Source organism: Agelaius tricolor, unplaced genomic scaffold (assembly GCF_023055355.1).
Source record: "Agelaius tricolor isolate 1412-34295 unplaced genomic scaffold, bAgeTri1.0.p SCAF_94, whole genome shotgun sequence".
Lineage (NCBI taxonomy): Eukaryota > Metazoa > Chordata > Aves > Passeriformes > Icteridae > Agelaius > Agelaius tricolor.
The window spans coordinates 269905-291756 of record NW_027269354.1 but is presented as its reverse complement, the minus strand read 5'-3'; the positions used below and the strand labels follow the sequence as shown (position 1 = coordinate 291756).

Sequence of the window (21852 nt, the reverse complement as noted above, 5' to 3'; positions counted from 1 at the left end):
TGTCCAATTAAGAAATGACACCTGAATTATTTTCACTTTTAACCCAATAACCAACCACCCATGGCCTGCAATGGGGACTTTTTATCCAATTACACAAAACCACCCAAACCCATGGAGGAGAAGGAGAAGGAGAAGAAGAAGGAGAAGGAGAAGGAGAAGGAGAAGGAGAAGGAGAAGGAGAAGAAGGAGGAGAAGGAGAAGGAGAAGAAGGAGGAGAAGCCTCCGCCCCAAAACCTCCATCTTGCTCCATATCTATTACTGTATTCTAAACCTTTAAACTCTGAGTTTCCCACCCTGTGATCTCACACACTTCTATCCAAACTCCACACCCACAATCCCAGCTCTGTCATTCCATTCTGGAAGCTTCTCCACAGCCTCAGGTCAATGCAGTGTTCTCTGGGGGTCAGTGCCTGGCAGCACAGAAAGTCTGGAATTCTCAATAACCAATGTTCCAAGAGCTCTGCAGTGAGCTGGGCACATCTCCACCGTGCCAGGGCTTGTGGCCATCTCTGGTGTGCTCAGGGTGGGGTTCTTGGGGTGTCCTGGGTGGGGACAGGAATTGGGCTGGGTGGTCCTGGGGGTCCCTCCCTGCTCAGGACGTGCTGTGCTTGTCTGAGCTGGGGCACTCAGTGTGGCAGTGCTGCCTCACTGCTCTGCCTCCTCATGAAGAACAAAAACTCTGCCCCAAATCCGCTCCTCAGAGGGTCAGAGGAGGAGAAAAACCTCATGGGCAACTTCAGAGTTTGGTACAACCTCCCCTGGACATGGACTGGGCCACAGCTCGGGCTCAACTTCTGCTTCCCTTTGCTTGGGGACACTACTGAGGGCACAGGGCAGGTTCCCTTTGCTTGGGGACACCAGCGAGGGCACAGGGCAGGTTCCCTTTGCTTGGGGACACCACTGAGGGCACAGGGCAGGTTCCCTTTGCCCAGGTGAGGGCACAGGGCAGGTTCCCTTTGCCCAGGTGAGGGCACAGGGCAGGTTCCCTCTGGGCAGGTTCCCTCTGGCCCAGCCTGAGGCCGTTCCCTCTGCTCCTGTCCCTGTTCCCTGGAGCACAGCCCGGCCCCCCCGGCTGTGCCCTCCTGGCAGGAGCTGTGCAGAGCCACAAGGGCCCCCTGAGCCTCCTTTGCTCCAGGCTCAGCCCCTGCCCAGCTCCCTCAGCCCCTCCTGGGGCTCCAGACCCTTCCCAGCTCCATTCCCTGCCCTGGATGTGCTCCAGCCCCTCCAGGCCCTGTTTGCAGTGAGGGGCCCAGGAGGAATTAGGTGACAGTGTGGGAAGGCTGAGTCATCTCCTGCTCCTTGGATAGTCATGAAATGCCTTCCTCCACCTCTGGCTCCTCTTCCCCATTGCTCTGAGCGCACACAAGTTTTATATCTCCCCTTGAATTCCCAGAGGGATTCCTCATTCCTTCCCTCAGCCATGATCTCTCATTAGCTGTGACATCCAGAGCTCTGGGGTCACTGTCCCTGCACTGAACGTGCTCTGCCACCTCCCACACACCTCCAGGAGAAGGAGCTTGTCCAGAGTTTAATGTGACACTGCAGCCTTAGGGGAAAAGCAAAACAAAAAAACGTGGAGCAAATCCAAAAATTCCTCCTGGCTGCCAGGCCTGGGTTACAATCAGCAAATCACCTCGGCTGTTTCACCTCAGGGTAAAACTTGGAAAGCTCAGTTCCTTTCTATGAATCACCCTCAGCAAACAGCCCCAATTAAGAGATAAAACATTGCTACCACAACAGCAGCTTGGGCAGGGATTTATTTTTAGAAGCTGCTGAAAATAGTGCGTGGTACCTCATTGAAAACCATCCCCTGTGTGCTGGTGCGGGGTGATGTCAGAGCAGTGAGACACTCCTGAGGGACACACACTTCACACCCTCCCCAGGCCTCCTGCACAGCACCAAGCTGAGAGAAAACACTGAAAAAAACAGGCAAGGAAGCCCAAAACTGATCTTAACACCTCCCTGTGAGTGTAGTAAGATGCCAGGGTTTGGAGAGAGGGGTGTAAAGGGATGAGTCAAAGCAGATTTTGGAAGTGACAACATTTCCTACTAAAAAGTGAGCAGAAAAGGCTCTTTGTGACTTTAGGGAAGGGTTTTGGGTTCTGAGAGCCAGCCCTGGGGCTGTAACGGGTTCTGGTGCAAAGTCTGGATTTGAGAGGCCACTGACAAGGAGATGCCACCGTCCCCATGGGACCAGCAGGGATCTGGGGACAACTTCTGATCTGACACTGCAGCACAATCCTCTGCACCTGAGGAGTGGTGGCAAAGCACAGTCACAGGATCTCAGAATGTCCTGAGCTGGAAGGACCCACAAGGATCACCCAGTGCAGCCCCAAACCCTGCCCAGAGCCCCCAACAGCCCCAGCCTGGCCATCCCTGCAGCGCTGCCCAAATTTCTCCCCCATCCTTCATCTCCCCCATCCCTCCCTCTCACAGAACCATGGAATGTGCTGAGCTGGAAGGGACCCACAGGGATGATCAATGGCAAAGCCAAGCCCTGCCCAGAGCCCCCAGCAAGCCCAGCCTGGGCATCCCTGGAGCTCTGGCAGCCTCGGGGCCGTGCCCATTCCCTGGGCAGCCTGGGCAGTGCCCAGCACCCTCTGGGGGAAGAGCCTTGCCCTGAGCTCCAGCCTGAGCTGCCCTGGCCCAGCTCCAGCCGTGCCCTGGCTGCTGTCCCTGGCCCAGAGCAGGGATGGGAGCTGCCCCTCGGGAGGAGCTGCAGATCCCTGAGCTCTGCCCTCACTGTGCTCCAGCTGCACACACCAAGAGCCCTCAGCTGCTCCTCAGGCTCCACCAGGAGGGGCTGAGGGAGCTGGGAAGGGTCTGGAGCCCCAGGAGGGGCTGAGGGAGCTGGGCAGGGGCTCAGCCTGGAGCAAAGGAGGCTCAGGGGGCCCTTGTGGCTCTGCACAGCTCCTGCCAGGAGGGCACAGCCGGGAACAGGGACAGGAGCAGAGGGAACGGCCTCAGGCTGGGCCAGGGCAGCTCAGGGTGGAAAATTACAGGAAGGTTGGGACAGAGGGAAAAAGCCTTGTCTGGGATGGGGCAGCAGAGCAGGAGCAGAACCAGGCTGCTGCCAGAGGGGAGATTTGGTACAATCCTCAAAAAAAAAAAACAAAAACACTTTTGAAGACACCCAGGGAGAGCTGGGTCACCTCCACATGGGAATGGGGACAGGAGATGGATTTCCTGACAATGAAAGATGCAAGAGAAGATGGAGAATTAATGGCTCTAAATGCTGGGTGCAGCATAATTCTCCCTAAAAGCCCAACCAGGCAGAGATTTTTACACTGCCAAGGTGAAAGAACTCGAAAATATCACTAACACTCACAGAGGTTTTCAACAAAACTCCTTAGACCTGTTTTTATTCCACACAAATAAAAGCCAGGCGGCCAAATTAATCCTAATTAAGCTGATTAGGTTCATTGCAGGGCTAGGAATCATTCACTGGTAACACAAGGGGTTTTTTTCCCCTCTCTCCAAAGAGAATTCCCTTTGTGCACCTGCTTTTAACACCACCCTGATGAGAGCACATCCCAATATAATTCCATTATGCCTGGGAGAGGTTTCATCCATCCACTGAAATTCAGGGAATGAATACAAAACCATGCACATTATGTACTCTCTGCAGGGATATTTCAAGCTTTTCCCCTCAAAGTAAATCAGTTTTATGTCGTTAAAGCCCTTGAAAATATCAAGCTGCAGGGCTTTGCTCGCAGAACTTCGTTTCCTCTCAATTTCTCGTGACTTTGGGGAAGGCAGGTCATGAAAATTGGCATTTCCCACTCCAGCTCAGCCCTGGAGCAAACTCTGGTGCCTCAGTTTCCCTCAAATATGGACATTTTAGAGGTGCTGAAAATCCTAACCCATGATCATTTCTAGGAAGTCTGAGGTGAAAACCAAGCAGGGATTTTTTTCTGTTGTTTCTTTAAATTTAAACTTCCAGAACCAGTGGAGGGCACAGAGAAAGCCTAAAACCAAGAATGCCCTGACAAACACAAGAGCAAAGCCCGGATTTAGACTCCTCCTGAGGGAAAAACAAGGAATTAATTCATTTTATTTGCACCTGATCACCTTTGGGGCCCTGGATTTGTTTTCATTTCTTATTTGCTAAGCCCTGACAGTCACAGGGACACCAGCAGTGGCTGCCCACTGGATTTCGTCCCTGGGGACAGCCTGTGGCTCTGCCCCTTTACATTATAAATATAAATCTGGTCTATAATAAACCTTTTATTCCTCAGAAAATCCTCAATCCTGGAATTCTTGCCATCTCCACCAAAATGAACCCGTGCAGATACAGGTACAATCACACAGTGTTGGAAAGAGGGCAAAATTCCAAGGGTTTGGAGCATCCAGAGCTGCTTTAAATGCATGAAATAAACCCAGTTTGCATGAAACAAACCCAGTTTGCATTAAATAAACCCAATTTGCATGAAACAAACCCAGTTTGCATTTCTGCCCTCGGCATCTCGGCCCCAAACTCTCCTTGAGGAACGAGGGGGAGCCAAAGGCAGCTCTGAGGGCTCCATGGCAGGTGGGGAGTGAAGGAAAAGCCAAAAGTGCCCAAATCCACGGGGAAAAGCTGAATTGCTGATTTTCTAGGAATGGTTTGGGTTGAAAGGGAAATTCAACCCACCCAGTTCCAACCCAGGGACACCTTTGGGCTGCTCCAGCCTGGCCAGGGCTCCAGGGGCAGCCCCAGCTGCTCTGGGAATCCCAGCCCAGCCCCTCCCCACCCTGCCAGGGAACAATTCCCAATTCCCAAAACCCAACCAACCCCCAGATCACACTTTCTTCCCTTTCCCATTCCAAACCCTGCACAGAGCCAGGCCCTGACACCACAAATATTCTGATTTTTTGATTACAAACGTTCCAAGCTGATGGAATCCCCTCTTTGGGACACAAATCCCACCCTCCCAGGCAATAATTCCTTCCCAAAACCCAACCAACCCCCAAATCACAGTTTCTTCCCTTTCTCATTCCAAACCCTGCACAGAACCAGCCTTGCTCAGGCCCTGACGCCACAAATAATCTGATTTTTCATTACAACCATTCCACACTGATGGAATCTCCTCTTTGGGACACAAATCCCACCCTCCCAGGGAATAATTCCTTCCCAAAACTCAACCATCCCCCAAATCACACTTTCTTCCCTTTCCCACTCTAAACCCTGCACAGAGCCAGGCCCTGACACCACAAATAATCTGATTTTCCATTACAACCATTCCACACTGATGGAATCTCCTCTTTGGGACACAAATCCCACCCTCCCAGGGAACAATTCATTCCCAAAACCCAACCAACTCCCAAATCACAGTTTCTTCCCTTTCTCATTCCAAACCCTGCACAAACCAACTTTAATCAGGCCCTGACAGCACAAATATTCTGATTTTTCATTACAAATGTCCCAAGCTGATGGAATCCCCTCTTTGGGACACAAATCCCACCCTCCCAGAGAATAATTCCTAATTCCCAAAATCCAGCCAATCCCTACATGACACTTTCTTCCCTTTCCCACTCCAAGCCCTGCACAAACCAACTTTACTCAGGCCCTGACCACAAATAATCTGATTTTTCATTACAAACATTCCAAGCTGCTGGGATCCTCTCTTTGGGACACAAATCCCACCCTCCCAGGGAATAATTCATTCCCAAAACCCAACCAACCCCCAAATGACAGTTTCTTCCATTTCCCACTCCAAACCCTGCACAGAACCAGGCCCTGACACCACAAATATTCTGATTTTTCATTACAAACATTCCAAGCTGCTGGGATCCCCTCTTTGGGATGCAAATCCCACCCTCCCAGGGAATAATGCCACAAATAATTTGATTTTTCATTACAAACATTCCAATCCCCTCTGTGGGACACAAATCCCACCAGCCTGAGGAGCTGTGCTCCATTCTGAACCTTCTGGACCTTTTGCAAGGAAAATGAAACATTTTCAGAGTGTCCCCAGGATATTCTGAGATGGAAGGGACCCACCAGGATCATCAAATCCAATTCCACAATGCCCAAGGAAAAATGGGAGCTCCAGCACAGGTTGGAACCTTTAAAATGCATTTGGAGGATGGAAAATAAGATTTTTCTTACTAAAATTGCTGCAGAGACCAGGCTGGGACAGGCTGCAGGTGCTTCAGAGCCAGGATTAGGAGTCGAAATGGTCTTGATAAATTGTAGAAATGGTCTGGAAGAAACAAGAAAAAAAGAAAGAGATACTTCAGGAATGATGAGGAATTGGTGAGGCAGGAATAATCAATGGCATGGTCACCAGGGAGATAAATACAGGCTTGAAAGGGTGGGGTTTGGGGAATCTCAGGATTTCCAGGAGCTGAACGTGAAATAGTGCAATAAAATAAAACCCAGCATGAAATAGTGATAGTGCAATAAAATAAAACCCAACATGAAATAGTGATAGTGCAATAAAATAAAACCCAACATTTGCTGTGATGCAGAGACAAAATGTCCAACAAATCAACAAAGGGAACTCTCCATCTCTTTGGCCCCTCTGAGGTGCTGGTGTTGGACATTTCAGTCAAATCAGAGATAAATTCCCAGTGAGGACAAGGAGAGTGATCTGGAATAGGTGGAGAGAGCACAGAGGAAATCCAGAGTGGAAAATCAGGTTTATGACATGGTTATGGTTGGACATTTCAGTTAAATCACAGATAAATTCCCAGTGAGGACAAGGAGAGTGATCTGGAATAGGTGGAGAGAGCAAAGACTGGAAATCCAGAGTGGAAAATCAGATTTATGGCATGGTTATGGTTGGACATTTCAGTCAAATCACAGATAAATTCCCAAAGAGAATGATCTGAAATGGGTGGAGAGAGCAAAGGCTGGAAATCCAGAGAGGAAAATCAGATTTGTGGCATCATTTTGGTTGGAAAAGCCTTCCAGGACCATCCAGCCCAACCCCAAACCAGCACCACCATGGCCACCACCAAGCCATGTCCCCAAGTGTCACACCCAGGGGTTTGCTGGACATTTTCAGGGATGGGGACTCACATTCCCAGCCTGGGGATTGATTTGGAGTGAAGACCACAGGGAGGCATCAGCCTGGCCTTCAAATCCACCCCAAGGGACACAGCACAAGGGATAAATCACCTGTAGGGTTTGTCAGGGGGGTCCCTTGGGGAGGATGGAACAGGAAAGCCTCATAAATATGATTGCCTGGCAAAAGATTTTGAGAATGTGGAAACTCTAAGTGAGATTGAAATGAAAGCAAGCTCTGAGATCCCTCAGTTCCTGAACAACTGGAAAACAATGGCATGGCCAGCTGAAGGTGATCCCCTTTGGATCAAACAATCCCCTCTGCTTGCAGACAGGCCCAAGGCTCAGAGCAGACCCTGCCAGCTTGGCAGAAGGGCCCAAAGAGGAGTTTGTAGGGTTTAAAATGGAACCCAGTGTGGTAATGGAATGATTCTTATAGTAAATATAGTGTGTGTGTATATATATGTAATATAAGTATAATATAATATAATATAATATAATATAATATAATATAATATAATATATATAATTTATATTATATATATTATATTATATTACTATATATAAGAAACATAAGTATATATATATAAGTAACTATAGTTCCTATAGTATGTAATATTTATATAAATATCTTACAGTATGTAAATGTTATATACTAATCTTACAGTATGGAAATGCTGTAGGATTTGTATCTTGGACTAGATTGGTTAGTGAGAATTAGAATATTCAGCACAGAAGATTTATGGTGTTGTAACGGGAACTTTGCACTTTTCCCTCTTGCTTTTATTCTTTGCTCTCTCTCATCCTCTTTACCACGTTCTTGCCTTCTTTCTCTTTACCACTTTCTTTACCTCTTTTTCCCTTTTGCTTTTATTCTTTGCTCTCTCTCTCTCTTTCAGGCTTCTCTCAGGCCTGCTCTGAGCTGTGGCTGGCAGCTCCCAGCAGGGCCCTGCACCCAGGCCCTTTGCAATAAACCCCAAGTTCCAGCCCTGCCTGCAGAGATCTCTGCTCTCCGTCCATCCCCACCATCCCACCCCCATCACTCCAACATTCACAGCCCTAAATTGCACCAGACACCCCAGGCTGGACACCAGGAGGAGTTTTCTGAGTGGGAATTCAAGGAATTCAAGAGTTCTCCAACACCTGGATCAGGGAATTTAAGGTACAGCCCACCAGGAGGTGGCTTTACCTTGGACTCCCAATTTTCTTTCTTTCCAAGGGTAGAAAAACCCCTCAGGAAGCAACTCAGTGGCTCAATTACATGAATTAATTAACCAAATTAACAGCTCCTCCAGCACATCACGCACACAGGCAGAGGGATCTTTCTGCACAGGGGAAAGAAGTAAAATTCCATTAATTTTGTGGACAAGAAACAGAGATTGAAGAGACCAAAACGTGCCAACATCACCCAGAGGGCCAGGATCAATGGAAGGGGAGGCCTGTCCAGTGGAATAAACCCAAAATAACCCTTTTAATTAGAGAAAAATTAAAAATATTCAACTCAAACATCTGCAGGTGCCCTTCACGTGACAGGATCTCAAAGCAGATTTATTTTTGCACCAATCTGCCTTCCCACAGAGCAGGCAAACCCTTCCCTTGCAGGTGGAAGGCTCAGCAGAGCTGCTCTGATTCCTCAGAGGAAATCAGGCTGGGGCAGGGAGTTCCTGAGTGCCTGCCAGGAATTTCAGCATTTCCACAAAGCCCAGAAATAGATCCAGAGTGGGCTCTGCTCCCCCAGAGGCTCCCTGGGCTGGCTGAGGAGCCCCAGCTCTGTTTGGGAGCAGTTTAAGCCAGGCTTGGCACCAACAAAATCTTCTTGGGCACAGCTGGGAACAGGGAGGATCTGGGATTTTCCCAGGGATCCCAAGAGGTTAAAAGGAACCTCTCAGCATCACCCTGGGCACAGAGGAGCTGCCCCTGGAGCCCTGGGTCAGCTTTGTGTCCCTCTTTGGGACACAAATCCCACTCTCCCAGGGAACATTTTCCTTCCCAAATCCCAACCAACCCCCAAATCACACTCCAAACCCTTTCCCATTCCAAACCCTGGCAGTGCCCAAGGCCAGGCTGGACATTGGGGCTGGCAGCACCTGGCACAGTGGGAGCTGGCCCTGGGCTGCAATGAGCTGGCATTGAAGATCCCTTCCCACCCAAACCACTCTGGCATTCCCATTCCTCAGTCCAGGATGGAAACCAGCACCAAAAACCATTGCAGCAAATGGAGAAAGGCAAGGAAAGAATGATTTCCTGCATGGTTCCAGGTGCCCCCAGTGCCATTTGCCACAGGGGTTTGTAGCCTGGCAAGGCCTGGTTGGAGAGGTTTGGGCTCTGCCAGGGTGCCCAGAGCAGCTGTGGCTGCCCCTGGAGCCCTGGCAGTGCCCAAGGCCAGGCTGGACATTGGGGCTGGCAGCACCTGGCACAGTGGGAGGTGGCCCTGCCATGGCTGGGGTGGCACTGGAGGGGATTGCAGGTCCCTTCCAGCCATAATTCCATAATTTTGTGATTCCCCATCCTATTCTTTGAGTTTTGCCTCATTTCCAGGGCTGGAGCAGCTCTGGGAATTCCATCCCAGCCCCTCCCCACCCTGCCAGGGAACAATTCCTTCCCAAAACCCAACCAACCCCCAAATCTCACTCTTTTCCCTGTCACACTCCAAACCCTGTACAGAACCAGGCCCTGATGCCACAAATTATCTCATTTTTCATTATAACAATTCCAAGCTGATGGGATCCCCTCTTTGGGACACAAATCCCACTCTCCCAGGGAACATTTTCTTCCCAAATCCCAACCAACCCCCAAATCACACTCCAAACCCTTTCCCATTCCAAACCCTGCACAGAACCAGCCTTCCTCCGGCCCTGACACCACAAATAATCGGATTTTTCATTACAAACATTCCAATCCCCTCTTTGGGACACAAATTCCACTCTCCCAAGGAACAATTCCTAATTTCCAAAACCAAACCAAACCCCAAATCACACTTTCTTCCCTGTCACACTCCAAGCCCTGCACAGAACCAGGCCCTGACACCACAAATAATCTGATTTTTCATTACAAACGTTCCAATCCCCTCTGTGAGACACAAACCCCACCAGCCTGAGGAGCTGTGCTCCATTCTGGACCTTCTGCAAGGAAAATGAAACATTTTCAGAGTGTCCCCAGGTTGCTGTTGGGCTGCTCTGCCCCCAGAGCCCCGCGACCTCTCCAGGCCTCCCCAGCCACAGCAGGATCTGGAATATCTGGTTTTCCTGGAAAACATTTTCCAGGAAAAACATAGATAATATTTTCTGAAAATATCAATGTTTTCCTGGAAACCTGGAGGGGAATGGGGACTGGGCTGCCCTGCCCACCAGGAGCAGCCACTTCAGGGCTCCCAGGCTGGGAGGGGAGGGAAGTTTGGGGTTGGGATCTGTGGACAGAGCAATGGAGGAGCCAAAAACTCCTCTGGGAGACCTGGGGAGGAGGAATTCCTTCCCCTGCTGCCCAGGGAATGGGAAAAAGGGAAGGGAAGGGAAGGGAAGGGAAGGGAAGGGAAGGGAAGGGAAGGGAAGGGAAGGGAAGGGAAGGGAAGGGAAGGGAAGGGAAGGGAAGGGAAGGGAAGGGAAGGGAAGGTCCTGAACCATTCCATGATCACCAAGCCCTCGCTGCCACCTGGCTGTGGAGAACCTGGGAGAGCTCAAATTCCCTTTTATCACAAGGGAATTTTCATTTTATATAGCAAAATAAAATTAAAAAAAAAAAAAAAAAAACCAAAAAAAAACCTAAACCAGCATCCCCCTTCAGAAGCACACAGTGAGAGCTGCCCTGGCTGCAGCAGGAATTTCTGCCCCATCCCTCCCTGGCTGCTGAGGCTTCCCCAGCCACAAACACTGATGGAAATGACTGCTGGCCTTGCTGATGGACAAACATTCCAACATTTCCTTCTGCATTTCTCTGACAAGTGAAGCTCCAGCCGGGTTCAGGACCATCCAGAGAAGCCACAGCCAGGCTCCTGCTGCTCAGCTCCAGCTTAACTGGGAGGCATCAGCCCCTCCTGGGCATGGAATGAAGAATTTTAGGTTAAAAGAGAAAAAATAACAAAAAAAGGAGCAGTGCAGGCACTGGAGATGAAGCAGCTTTAGAACCTCTTTTATCAGGGCACCTTCCACCTCCAGGCTGGAGTTAGAAATTCATTTCCCAGCCACAGACACAAATTCCCAACAATTCCTCTCCCCCTCCCCGAGGCAGGGCAGGGTGGCAGCTCCTGGGAGCTCCCCCAGCCGTGCTGGGGCTGCTGGCACTGCCAGCACCAATGGCCAGCCTGGCCTGGAACTGGGAAAGGGGGGATGAGGATCCCCTGGGGCCAGGAGCCCCTGGAGCTGCAATTCCATGGATCCCTGCAGAGCTTGGAGCTGCTGCTCTGAGGAGCCACAGAACCCCAGAACTGTTTGGGGTTTTAAAGGAAGGGACTTTCAAACTCATCTGGTCCCATGGGCAGGGACACCTCCCCTGGTGGCCCCAGTGCCCAGCCTGGCCTGGGACAGCCCCAGGGCTGCAGGGGCAGCCACAGCTGCTGCTGTCCCCTGCAGGGAGGGGACAATTGGGGTCCCATCCCAGCCTCCAGCCCAGACACAGACAGCACCTTGTGCTCTCCTTCCCTCACAAAACCTGCCTGGAACCTCAGCACTGCTGGCACTGAGGGACCTCGGGAGGAGCTGCAGCCTGACAGGCCCAGGGGTGGAGATTTGGAGGAGAATCCAGAGCAATTCCCCTTTCCCAGTGGCTCAGCCCTGCCATGGTGCTCACAGGGGTCTGAGGATGAGGGAAGGGACGAGGATCTGACTCCATGGTTCAGAAGGCTGATTTCTTATTTTATGATATATATTACATTAAAACTATACTAAAAGAATAGAAGAAAGGATTTCATCGAAAGCTGGCTAAGAATAGAATAGGAAAGAATGATAAAAACGGTTTGTGGCTCGGGCTCTCTGTCTGAGCCAGCTGACTGTGATTGGCCATTAATTAGAAACAACCACATGAGCCCAATCCCAGATGCACCTGTTGCATCCCACAGCAGCAGATAACCATTGGTTACATTTTATTCCTGAGGCCTCTCAGCTTCTCAGGAGGAAAAGTCCTAAGGAAAGGATTTCCCATAAAGGATGTCTGTGCCACAGCCCTGATTCCAGAGCAGCACAAACTGCTGGGATGGCTTTTCCCTTCTCATCCCTGCAGCATCTTCAGCTCCAGGGGAGAGCTCAGCTGTGCCCTGGGCTGGCTCCATCCATGGACATTGGGCTCCCTGGAACCTTGGGAAGGGTTCTGGCTTGTCTCAGATTGCAAGGCAAGATGGATTCTATTTGCCATCTGTTAGAGGTGGGGCAGTTATCTTCTCTTCAGTGGGCAGGTTTTTCCTTATCTCTTCCACACCCACTCCTCCCTCAGGAGGGGACACAGCTGCTGATACCAGCTATGGAATGTCCCTGCATGGCTGATAAGAACTACAGCATCCCATTGGCAGATGGGAGCCCAGAGGGAGGAGCCAAGCATTCCTACCCGGATAGAATCTGGAGATTCTGGAACACCAGCACGGCTTCTGCACTGCATTGCCCAGAGGAACAGCAGCTGCCTCTTGCCCTGGATCTGCAGAGGCAGAGACTGCACCTTTCTCCAGGATCCCTGCTCCAGCAGAACCAGCCCTGGCACTGCAGGAGGGCTGAGCCACAATTCCAATGGTTCTGCTGCCAGCAGCCTGATCCACAGGGTGTCAGGCTGGGTTCTGACTCTGCCACTGTTGCTTTACTTCACTGCATTCTTTATTTTATCCTTTTATTTTCTTCCCTATTAAAGAACTGTTATTTCCTGCTCCCATATTTTTTGCCTGAGAGCCCCTTAATTTAAAATTTACAGCAATTCAGAGGGGTGGGGAGGGTTTGCATTCTCCATTTCAGGGGAGGCTCCTGCCTTCCTCAGCAGACACCTGGCTTTCCAAACCAAGACATGGCTCCAGCTGGGATCAGGACACTGGGAAATGCCAGCAGGATCGGGGTCAGGTGTGAGTTTGTCACCCTTTATCCAGTGCAGGGGTCCTGGGATCTCTCTCCTCTTCCCCCCCTGGCCTGGAGCCACCCCCACGGCTCTCCTGGAGCTGGGGTGCCCGAGTGTGCCCCACCCCAGGGTCAGCCCTGCATTCCCACACCTCCAGCCCCACACCACCTGTTCAACCCCCAAACCTGCCAAGCTTTCATGCCCTGCCTCCTCCTCCTCCTTCAGGGCTTTCCCCTCCTCTGGGGCTGCAGGGAGGGTTTGGGGTTTCTGAGCTGCTGAGAGCCCTGGCAAGGAGCCCACAGGTGCAAAGAGCTGAGCAGGAATTGCTCACCCTGCACTGGGCCAGCTTTGGGCTGTCCTCCCCCTGCCAGCCACGCTGCCTCCCATCCATCCTGGCTGCTTGAACCCTGCAGAGCCTGGGGGGGTTCCTGGGGAGCCCTGCTGCCCTCAGAGCACAGCTCCAGGCTTCTCCATGGGGAAACCAACGGCAATGCTGGGCTTGGGAAGGGGGCATGGAAATAAAGGAACAAGAGATGTTCCCCAGGAGGAGAGGCTGGGACTGGTCCTACCCTGGTGGTCAGCCCAGCATGACAAGGCCTTGGTTTAATTCCCTGGAAGATGCATTAATTCCCCTCAGAGCACAGCTCCAGGCTTCTCCATGGCCCCTCCAGCCTGGGAATGGGGAAACCAATGGGAATGCTGGGCTTGGGAAGGGGGCATGGAAATAAAGGACCAAAAGAGGGTTTCCAGGAGGAGAGTTTGGGGCAGGGAAGGGCCTTCTGCTCCTCCTTTCTTGTGGGATAAAAGCTTCCAAAGCCATTTGGAGGAGAAATTGCAGCTTGGGGCTGAAAGCTGCTCTGTAAAACACAGCCTGGAGCTGGGGCAGCAGCTCTGGATCTCCATCTCCCAGCACGAGAGGAGGACAAATAACGAGCAGCTCAAACCATCCAGACTCCTGTTATCAGAGCTAAAACCAGGCCCAGCCGAGCTGAAATCCTCAGGAGGTGACAGCACTGAGGAGCTGAGTATCTGTAGTGGCCATTCACCCACTGAGATGGGAAAATAAACCCCAAAACTCCCCCATTTCTGAGTGATTTCCCCTGCTGACAGGAAGGAGCTGCAAAGGGCCATTTCTGCTGAGCTTAATCGCATCCAGTGCTCCTGAGGGCGAGGGGAAAGAGCTCTTCATGAGCCAAAACCAAAAAAAAGTGAATTTATTCTGGTGCAGCAAGAGCAGCACCCTCAAAGCTTGGCTCCCCACACCACCAAGTGTGAAATCAGAGATTTTTTTTAATTTTTTTTTTTTTTAAGTAATGCTTTTTGCTCACTTCCTGCCCGGCCTCTTGGGCTCTGAGCAATGAATCAGGATGAAGGGGCCAGATTAGGATCATGCTTAAGCAGAATTTTGCTGTCATCTTCCAGGGAATTAAACCAAGGCCTTGTCATGACCACCAGGGTGGGACCAGTCCCAGCCTCTCCTCCTGGGGAACCCTCTCTTGTTCCTTTATTCCCATGCCCCCTTCCCAAACCCAATATTCCCATTGGCTTCCCCATTCCCAGGCTGAAGGAGCCATGGAGAAGCCTGGAGCTGTGCTCTGAGGGGAATTAATGCATTTAATTCTGATGGGAATTAAATGCAGAGCTGTTCTCTGAGGGGAATTAATGCATCTTCCAGGGAATTAAACCAAGGCCTTGTCATGAGCACCAGGGCAGGACCAGTCCCAGCCTCTCTTCCTGGGAACATCTCTTGTTCCTTTATTTCCATGCCCCCTTCCCAAGCCCAGCATTGCCGTTGGTTTCCCCATGGAGAAGCCTGGAGCTGTGCTCTGAGGGCAGCAGGGCTCCCCAGGAACCCCCCCAGGCTCTGCAGGGTTCAAGCAGCCAGGATGGATGGGAGGCAGCGTGGCTGGCAGGGGGAGGACAGCCCAAAGCTGGCCCAGTGCAGGGTGAGCAATTCCTGCTCAGCTCTTTGCACCTGTGGGCTCCTTGCCAGGGCTCTCAGCAGCTCAGAAACCCCAAACCCTCCCTGCAGCCCCAGGGGAGGGGAAAGCCCTGAAGGAGGAGGAGGAGGCAGGGAAGGAAAGCTTGGCAGGTTTGGGGGTTGAACAGGTGGTGTGGGGCTGGAGGTGTGGGAATGCAGGGCTGACCCTGGGGTGGGGCACACTCGGGCACCCCAGCTCCAGGAGAGCCGTGGGGGTGGCTCCAGGCCAGGGGGGAAGAGGAGAGAGATCCCAGGACCCCTGCACTGGATAAAGGGTGACAAACTCACACCTGACCCCGATCCTGCTGGCATTTCCCAGTGTCCTGATCCCAGCTGGAGCCAGAACCCTTGCCAAGGTTCCAGGGAGCCCAGTGTCCATGGATGGAGCCAGCCCAGGGCACAGCTGAGCTCTCCCCTGGAGCTGAAGATGCTGCAGGGATGGGAAGGGAAAAGCCATCCCAGCAGTTTGTGCTGCTCTGCAATCAGGGCTGTGGCACAGACATCTTTTATGGAAAATCCTTTCCTTTGGACTTTTCCTCCTGAGAAGCTGAGAGGCCTCAGGAACAAAATGTAACCAATGGTTATCTGCTGCTGTGGGATGCAACAGGTGCAGCTGGGATTGGGCTCATGTGGTTGTTTCTAATTAATGGCCAATCACAGTCAGCTGGCTCAGACAGACAGTCTGAGACACAAGCCTTTGTTATCATTCTTTCCTATTCTATTCTTAGCCAGCCTTCTGATGAAATCCTTTCTTCTATTCATTTAGTATAGTTTTAATATAATATATATCATAAAATAATAAATCAGCCTTCTGAACCATGGAGTCAGATCCTCGTCCCTTCCCTCATCCTCAGACCCCTGTGAGCACCATGGCAGGGCTGAGCCACTGGGAAAGGGGAATTGCTCTGGATTCTCCTCCAAATCTCCACCCCTGGCCTTGTCAGGCTGCAGATCCTCCCGAGGTCCCTCAGTGCCAGCAGTGCTGAGGTTCCAGGCAGGTTTTGTGAGGGAAGGAGAGCACAAGGTGCTGTCTGTGTCTGGGCTGGAGGCTGGGATGGGACCCCAGTTGTCCCCTCCCTGCAGGGGACAGCAGCAGCTGTGGCTGCCCCTGCAGCCCTGGGGCTGTCCCAGGCCAGGCTGGGCACTGGGGCCACCAGGGGAGGTGTCCCTGCCCATGGGACCAGATGAGTTTGAAAGTCCCTTCCTTTAAAACCCCAAACAGTTCTGGGGTTCTGTGGCTCCTCAGAGCAGCAGCTCCAAGCTCTGCAGGGATCCATGGAATTGCAGCTCCAGGGGCTCCTGGCCCCAGGGGATCCTCATCCCCCCTTTCCCAGTTCCAGGCCAGGCTGGCCATTGGTGCTGGCAGTGCCAGCAGCCCCAGCACGGCTGGGGGAGCTCCCAGGAGCTGCCACCCTGCCCTGCCTCGGGGAGGGGGAGAGGAATTGTTGGGAATTTGTGTCTGTGGCTGGGAAATGAATTTCTAACTCCAGCCTGGAGGTGGAAGGTGCCCTGATAAAAGAGGTTCTAAAGCTGCTTCATCTCCAGTGCCTGCACTGCTCCTTTTTTGTTATTTTTTTCCCTTTTAACCTAAAATTCTTTGTTCCAAGGCCAGGAGGGGCTGATGCCTCCCAGTTAAGCTGGAGCTGAGCAGCAGGAGCCTGGCTGTGGCTTCTCTGGATGGTCCCAAGTTTTGAGACCTTCGAAATAAATCCTCACTTGAACTCCTCAGTGCCTGTGACATCTTCTGTTCATTCATTCCCCCACAGCCACACCAAGAGAGCACCAAAACCAAGGGGGAAATTACTCCTGTGGCCCATTCCTGCTCCTCCTTGGGTTTATTTTACCCAAAAATATTTATTTAATGTATTATATTATAATATCATATTTATTTTGGGTTGCTCAGGCTGTGCTCTGCCTTTGGAAATGGCTCAGAGCAGCAAGGGGAGTCACAGGCATGAGGAAGGGCTTTGAGGGTTTGGCACTTGTGCAGAGGAGAAGTTCTCTGCTGCTCTAAAGGAAGTGGAGAGAGGCTGTGAACTGAGATTGAACCAGCAGCTCTTGAGGATGCAATCAGCCAGAGAGAAAAGGGGAAAAAAATAAAAACCCAAAATGTCTTTGCAGAACATTGGCCATTAGCTCCATGTGTGAGCAGAAAATGGCACCGAGGCAGAGGCCAGCAGGAAATCAGATGCTCAAAGCTGTGCCCTAACGACTCATTAAGGAAAAAAATCTTTGCTTCATCTTCCCAAGGAGTGAAAAATGAGACATTTCACTCTGCAGGCCCCAAAATGTGGGATGAGCACCAGGAAAAGTGGAAGCTCACAGCCAGGAAGGGCCCAGAGCCACCATGGGCACAGGGACACCTGCACGGCTCTGTGCTGTCACACTGGGGACAAACTGGGACTTTTGGGGGTTTTAAGGCTTTACAAGCTGAATAAACACAGGAAGGGTGGAGTCAGGGCTGGAGCCAGGCTGGGAGAGCTGGGGGGGCTCCCCTGGAGAGGAGAAGGCTCCAGGGAGAGCTCAGAGCCCTGGCAGGGCCTGAAGGGGCTCCAGGAGAGCTGCAGAGGGACTGGGGCCAAGGATGGAGGGCCAGGAGGCAGGGAATGGCTGCCAGTGGCAGAGGGCAGGGCTGGATGGGATCTTGGGAATTGGGAATTGTTCCCTGGCAGGGTGGGCAGGGGCTGGGCTGGAATTGCCAGAGCAGCTGGGGCTGCCCCTGGAGCCCTGGCAGTGCCCAAGGCCAGGCTGGACATTGGGGCTGGCAGCACCTGGCACAGTGGGAGGTGGCCCTGGGCTGCAATGAGCTGGCATTGAAGATCCCTTCCCACCCAAACCACTCTGGCATTCCCATTCCTCAACCCAGGATGGAAACCAGCACCAAAAACCATTGCAGCAAATGGAGAAAGGCAAGGAAAGAATGATTTCCTGCATGGTTCCAGGTGCCCCCAGTGCCATTTGCCACAGGGGTTTGGAGCCTGGCAAGGCCTGGTTGGAGAGGTTTGGGCTCTGCCAGGGTGCCCAGAGCAGCTGTGGCTGTCCCTGGAGCCCTGGCAGTGCCCAAGGCCAGGTTTGGGACATTGGGGCTGGCAGCACCTGGCACAGTGAGAGGTGGCCCTGGCAGGGCAGGGGTGGCACTGGGTGGCCTTTGAGGTCCCTCCAACCCCAACCATCCCATGGCTCTGTGACAAAGCCTCCCCCAGCTGAGCTCTCCCAGGCTGGCAGCAGCAGCTCAGCCCCCATGGCTGAATCCCTCAGCATTCCCCTCTCCCTGGTGGAGCAGCTCCCACGTTTTGGCCATTTCTGTCCCAGCACTCCTTCACTTCCTTTCTCCTTTCCTCCCTTTCTCCTTTTTTCCTTTCCCCCCTTTCTCCTTTTCTCTCTTTCCCCTTTTCTGCCTTTCCTCCATCCTCCTCACCTGGGGCATCTCCTTGACCAATTCTAATTTTTACCTCCACTCCTGCCACCGACTCCATCTATACAAAGCTCAGCTGAGTTGGTTTTTTTTGTTGTTGTTTTAGGGGTTTTTTTTCCCCATATCAGAGAGATTCAAAAAGCCAAAAAGCATCAAATTCTCCTGTGTGCACAGGGGTTGTGCTGCACTTGTGCTGGATGACACCAAAGAACCACAAGTGCAGAGCCCCAGGGAGGCCAGGGCTGATGCAAACGGAAAACAAAGCAGCCAGAGGAAGTCGTTCTGTCGGGCTTGGTTCTTGCAGGGGCTTTTTGGGGTGGCTTCTTTCCATAGAAAGTTTCCACTGCAGTTTTTGAAATGAAACCTGGGTGTATTTTTGCCCTCAGAGCTGTGAGGTTGAGCAGCAGGAGTGAGGTTGAGAGGCAGAGAAAGAGCACAGAGCTGTGCCCAGGGGGGGTGGAGCAGAGTGAGAGCACAGGGAATGGTCCAAAACCATCCCTGGGGCATTGTCTGAAAGGAAAACTTGGGAAAAAAGTCAAGATATAATTCAGGAAAGCCACTGGAGAGGTTTTAGTAGGGACAGAACCTTCAGGGTGCAAAGAGAGCCTGAGCTGCACAGGCAGAATTGCTCGGTGGGATGGAGAAAAGTGGAGGGAACACCAGGAAAAATGAACACCAGGGAAAGTGGAATAAATACCAGGAAAAGTGGGATAAATACCAGGAAAAGCGGGATAAATACCAGGAAAAGTGGGATAAACACCAGGAAAAGTGGGATGAACACCAGGAAAAGCGGGATGAACACCAGGAAAAGCGGGATGAACACCAGGAAAAGCGGGATGAACACCAGGAAAAGTGGGGTGAACACCAGGAAAAGTGGGGTGAACACCAGGAAAAGTGGAAAGAACACCACAAAAAATGGGGTGAGCACCAGGAAAAGTGGAGGGAAGAACAGAAAAAGTGGAATTAACACCAGGAAAAGTGGAGGGAACCCCATGAAAAGTGGAGGGAACCCCAGGAAAAGTGGACACTGGGAAAAGTGGGATGAACACCAGGAAAAGTGGAAAGAGCACTGGGAGAAGTGAAGTGAGGGCCAGGAAAATTGGAGGGAACACGAGGGAAAGTGGAGGGAAGAACAGAAAAAGTGAAACTAACACCAGGAAAAGTAGAGGGGAAACCAGGAAAAGTGGGAGGAACACCACAAACACCAGGAAAAGCGGAAAGAACAGCACAAAAAAGTGGAGGGAACGACAGAAAATGTGGACTTAACATCAGGAAAACTGCAGGGAGCCCCAGGAAATCCCTCCCCAGGGGCTCATCCCATCCCTTGAGGGCTGCACACCCATCCCACACTGCCAGCCCCAATCCCTCCCTTCCAGGATGCAGAATTTCATGGAATTCCCTCAGTTTTGAGCTCTGGAGGGGGGCTCAGCCATGGGGGAAAAACAACAACCTGCAAAATTGAAAACTTCAAAATTCAACCCCTGTGCCAGGGCTTCCAACACCTCAGCCTGAGAATCTGGGGGATTTGGGGATGAATCTGGGGAATTTGAGGATGAATCCAAGGGGTTTGAGGATGAATCCAAGGGGTTTGTGGAAGCTGTAGGGGTTTTGGGGGGTATTTCCAGGGGTTTGGGGGGTATTTCCAGGGCATTTGAGAATGCTCCAGGGGTTTTGGGGTTCTTTCCAAGGGATTTGAGGATGCCTCCAAGGGATTTGGGGATGCTCCAGGGGATTTAGGGATGCTCCAGGGGATTTAGGGATGCCTCCAGGGGATTTGGGGGTATTTCCAGGGGATTTGGGGATGCTCCAGGGGATTTAGGGATGCGCTGCCACTTTCCCCCGGGCACAGCTTCTGCTCCCCAGCACTTCCCAGCAGATTCCGAGCTCTCCCTGGAACCCTCCAAAGGGCTTAAATAAAAAATTAAAAAAAAAAAAAAAAAAAAAAAAGTTAAATTTAAAAAAGGTGTTAAATAAAAAAGGAGTTAAATTTTAAAAAAGGAGTTAAATAATAAAGGGGTTAAGTAAAAAAAAGGGGTGAAATTTTAAAAAGGGGTTGAATTAAAAAAAGGAAGTTATAAAGGGGGTTAAGTAAAAAAAGCGGTTAAATTTTAAAAAGGGGGTTAAATTTAAAAAAGAGGTAAATAAAAAGGGGAGCTAAATAAAAAAGAGGTTAAATAAAAATGGGGTTAAATTTTAAAAAGGGGTTAAATAAAAAAGGGGTTAAATAAAAAAAGGGGTTAAATTTTAAAAAGGGGGTTAAGTTAAAAAAAGGGGTGAAATTTAAAAAAGGGGTTGAATTTAAAAAAGGAAGTTATAAAGGGGGTTAAGTAAAAAAAGCGTTTAAATTTTAAAAAGGGGGTTAAAAGGGGGGTTAAATTTTAAAAATGGGTTAAATAAAAAGGGGGGGTTAAATAAAAAAGAGGTTAAATAAAAATGGGGTTAAATTAAAAAAGGGGTTAAATAAGAAAAAGGGGTTAAATGAAAAAGGGTTAAATTCAAAAAGGGGTTAAATTTTAAAAAGGGCTTAAATTTTAAAAAGCGGTTAAACTTAAAAAAGGGCTTAAATTTAAAAAAAAAGGGTTAAATAAAAAAGGGGGTTTAAATAAAATAAAAGGTTAAATTAAAAAAAAAAAAAAAGCGGTTAAATTTAAAAAAGGGGGGTCAAATAACGCGGCCAGCACGGGGTTCTGCTGGAAAAATGACTCACGGGAAGGACGGCAACAAAGCAGAGCCATGAAATATTCAGGAGGCTCCGGCAGCCGGGGCTGCAGAACGAACCCGGCTGAGCGGGGCTCGGGGTCCCGGGCCGAGGCAGCCAATTATGGCCCCGCGTTTAATTAACGTTTAATTAACGCTTAATTAACATTTCACTCCCAGCAGCTCCTGCCGGGCCGGGCAGGAGCAGCGGAGCTGAGTCCAGAGAGGGATTGGGGTGGGAGGAGGAGGGGACATGAGGGGTGAGGGCTGGGGTGGGGCAGTGAGGGGCTCGGGGGTCATTCCCTGCACCTGGGGGGCTCTGGGCTTCTGCTGGGACTCCAAATGTACCACAGAATATCAGAATTTATAATCATAAATCATAAAATTCCAGAATGGTTTGGGATGGAGGGAGCCTAAAGTCCCACCCCAGGGACCCCTCCCACTGTGCCAGGTGCCCCAAACCCCATCCAGCCTGGCCTTGGGCACTGCCAGGGCTCCAGGGGCAGCCACAGCTGCTCTGGGCACCCTGGCAGAGCCCAAACCTCTCGAACCAGGCCTTGCCAGGCTCCAAACCCCTGTGGCAAATGGCACTGGGGGCACCTGGAACCATGCAGGAAATCATTCTTTCCTTGCCTTTCTCCATTTGCTGCAATGGTTTTTGGTGCTGGTTTCCATCCTGGATTGAGGAATGGGAATGCCAGAGTGGTTTGGGTGGGAAGGGATCTTCAATGCCAGCTCATTGCA

General features: G+C 51.1%; 1 protein-coding gene across 3 annotated transcripts in view; it reads right to left on the bottom strand.

Annotated features, from left to right (window-relative positions):
- HIVEP3 (HIVEP zinc finger 3) overlaps nt 1–21852 on the bottom strand; it is a 341059-nt gene that overhangs the window by 101550 nt on the left and 217657 nt on the right. For all 3 annotated transcript variants that reach the window (XM_071418862.1, XM_071418861.1, XM_071418864.1), the window contains one exon: nt 6092–6185. The gene's annotated coding sequence lies outside the window, so the exon portion shown is untranslated. The remainder of the gene's footprint in view (nt 1–6091; nt 6186–21852) is intronic.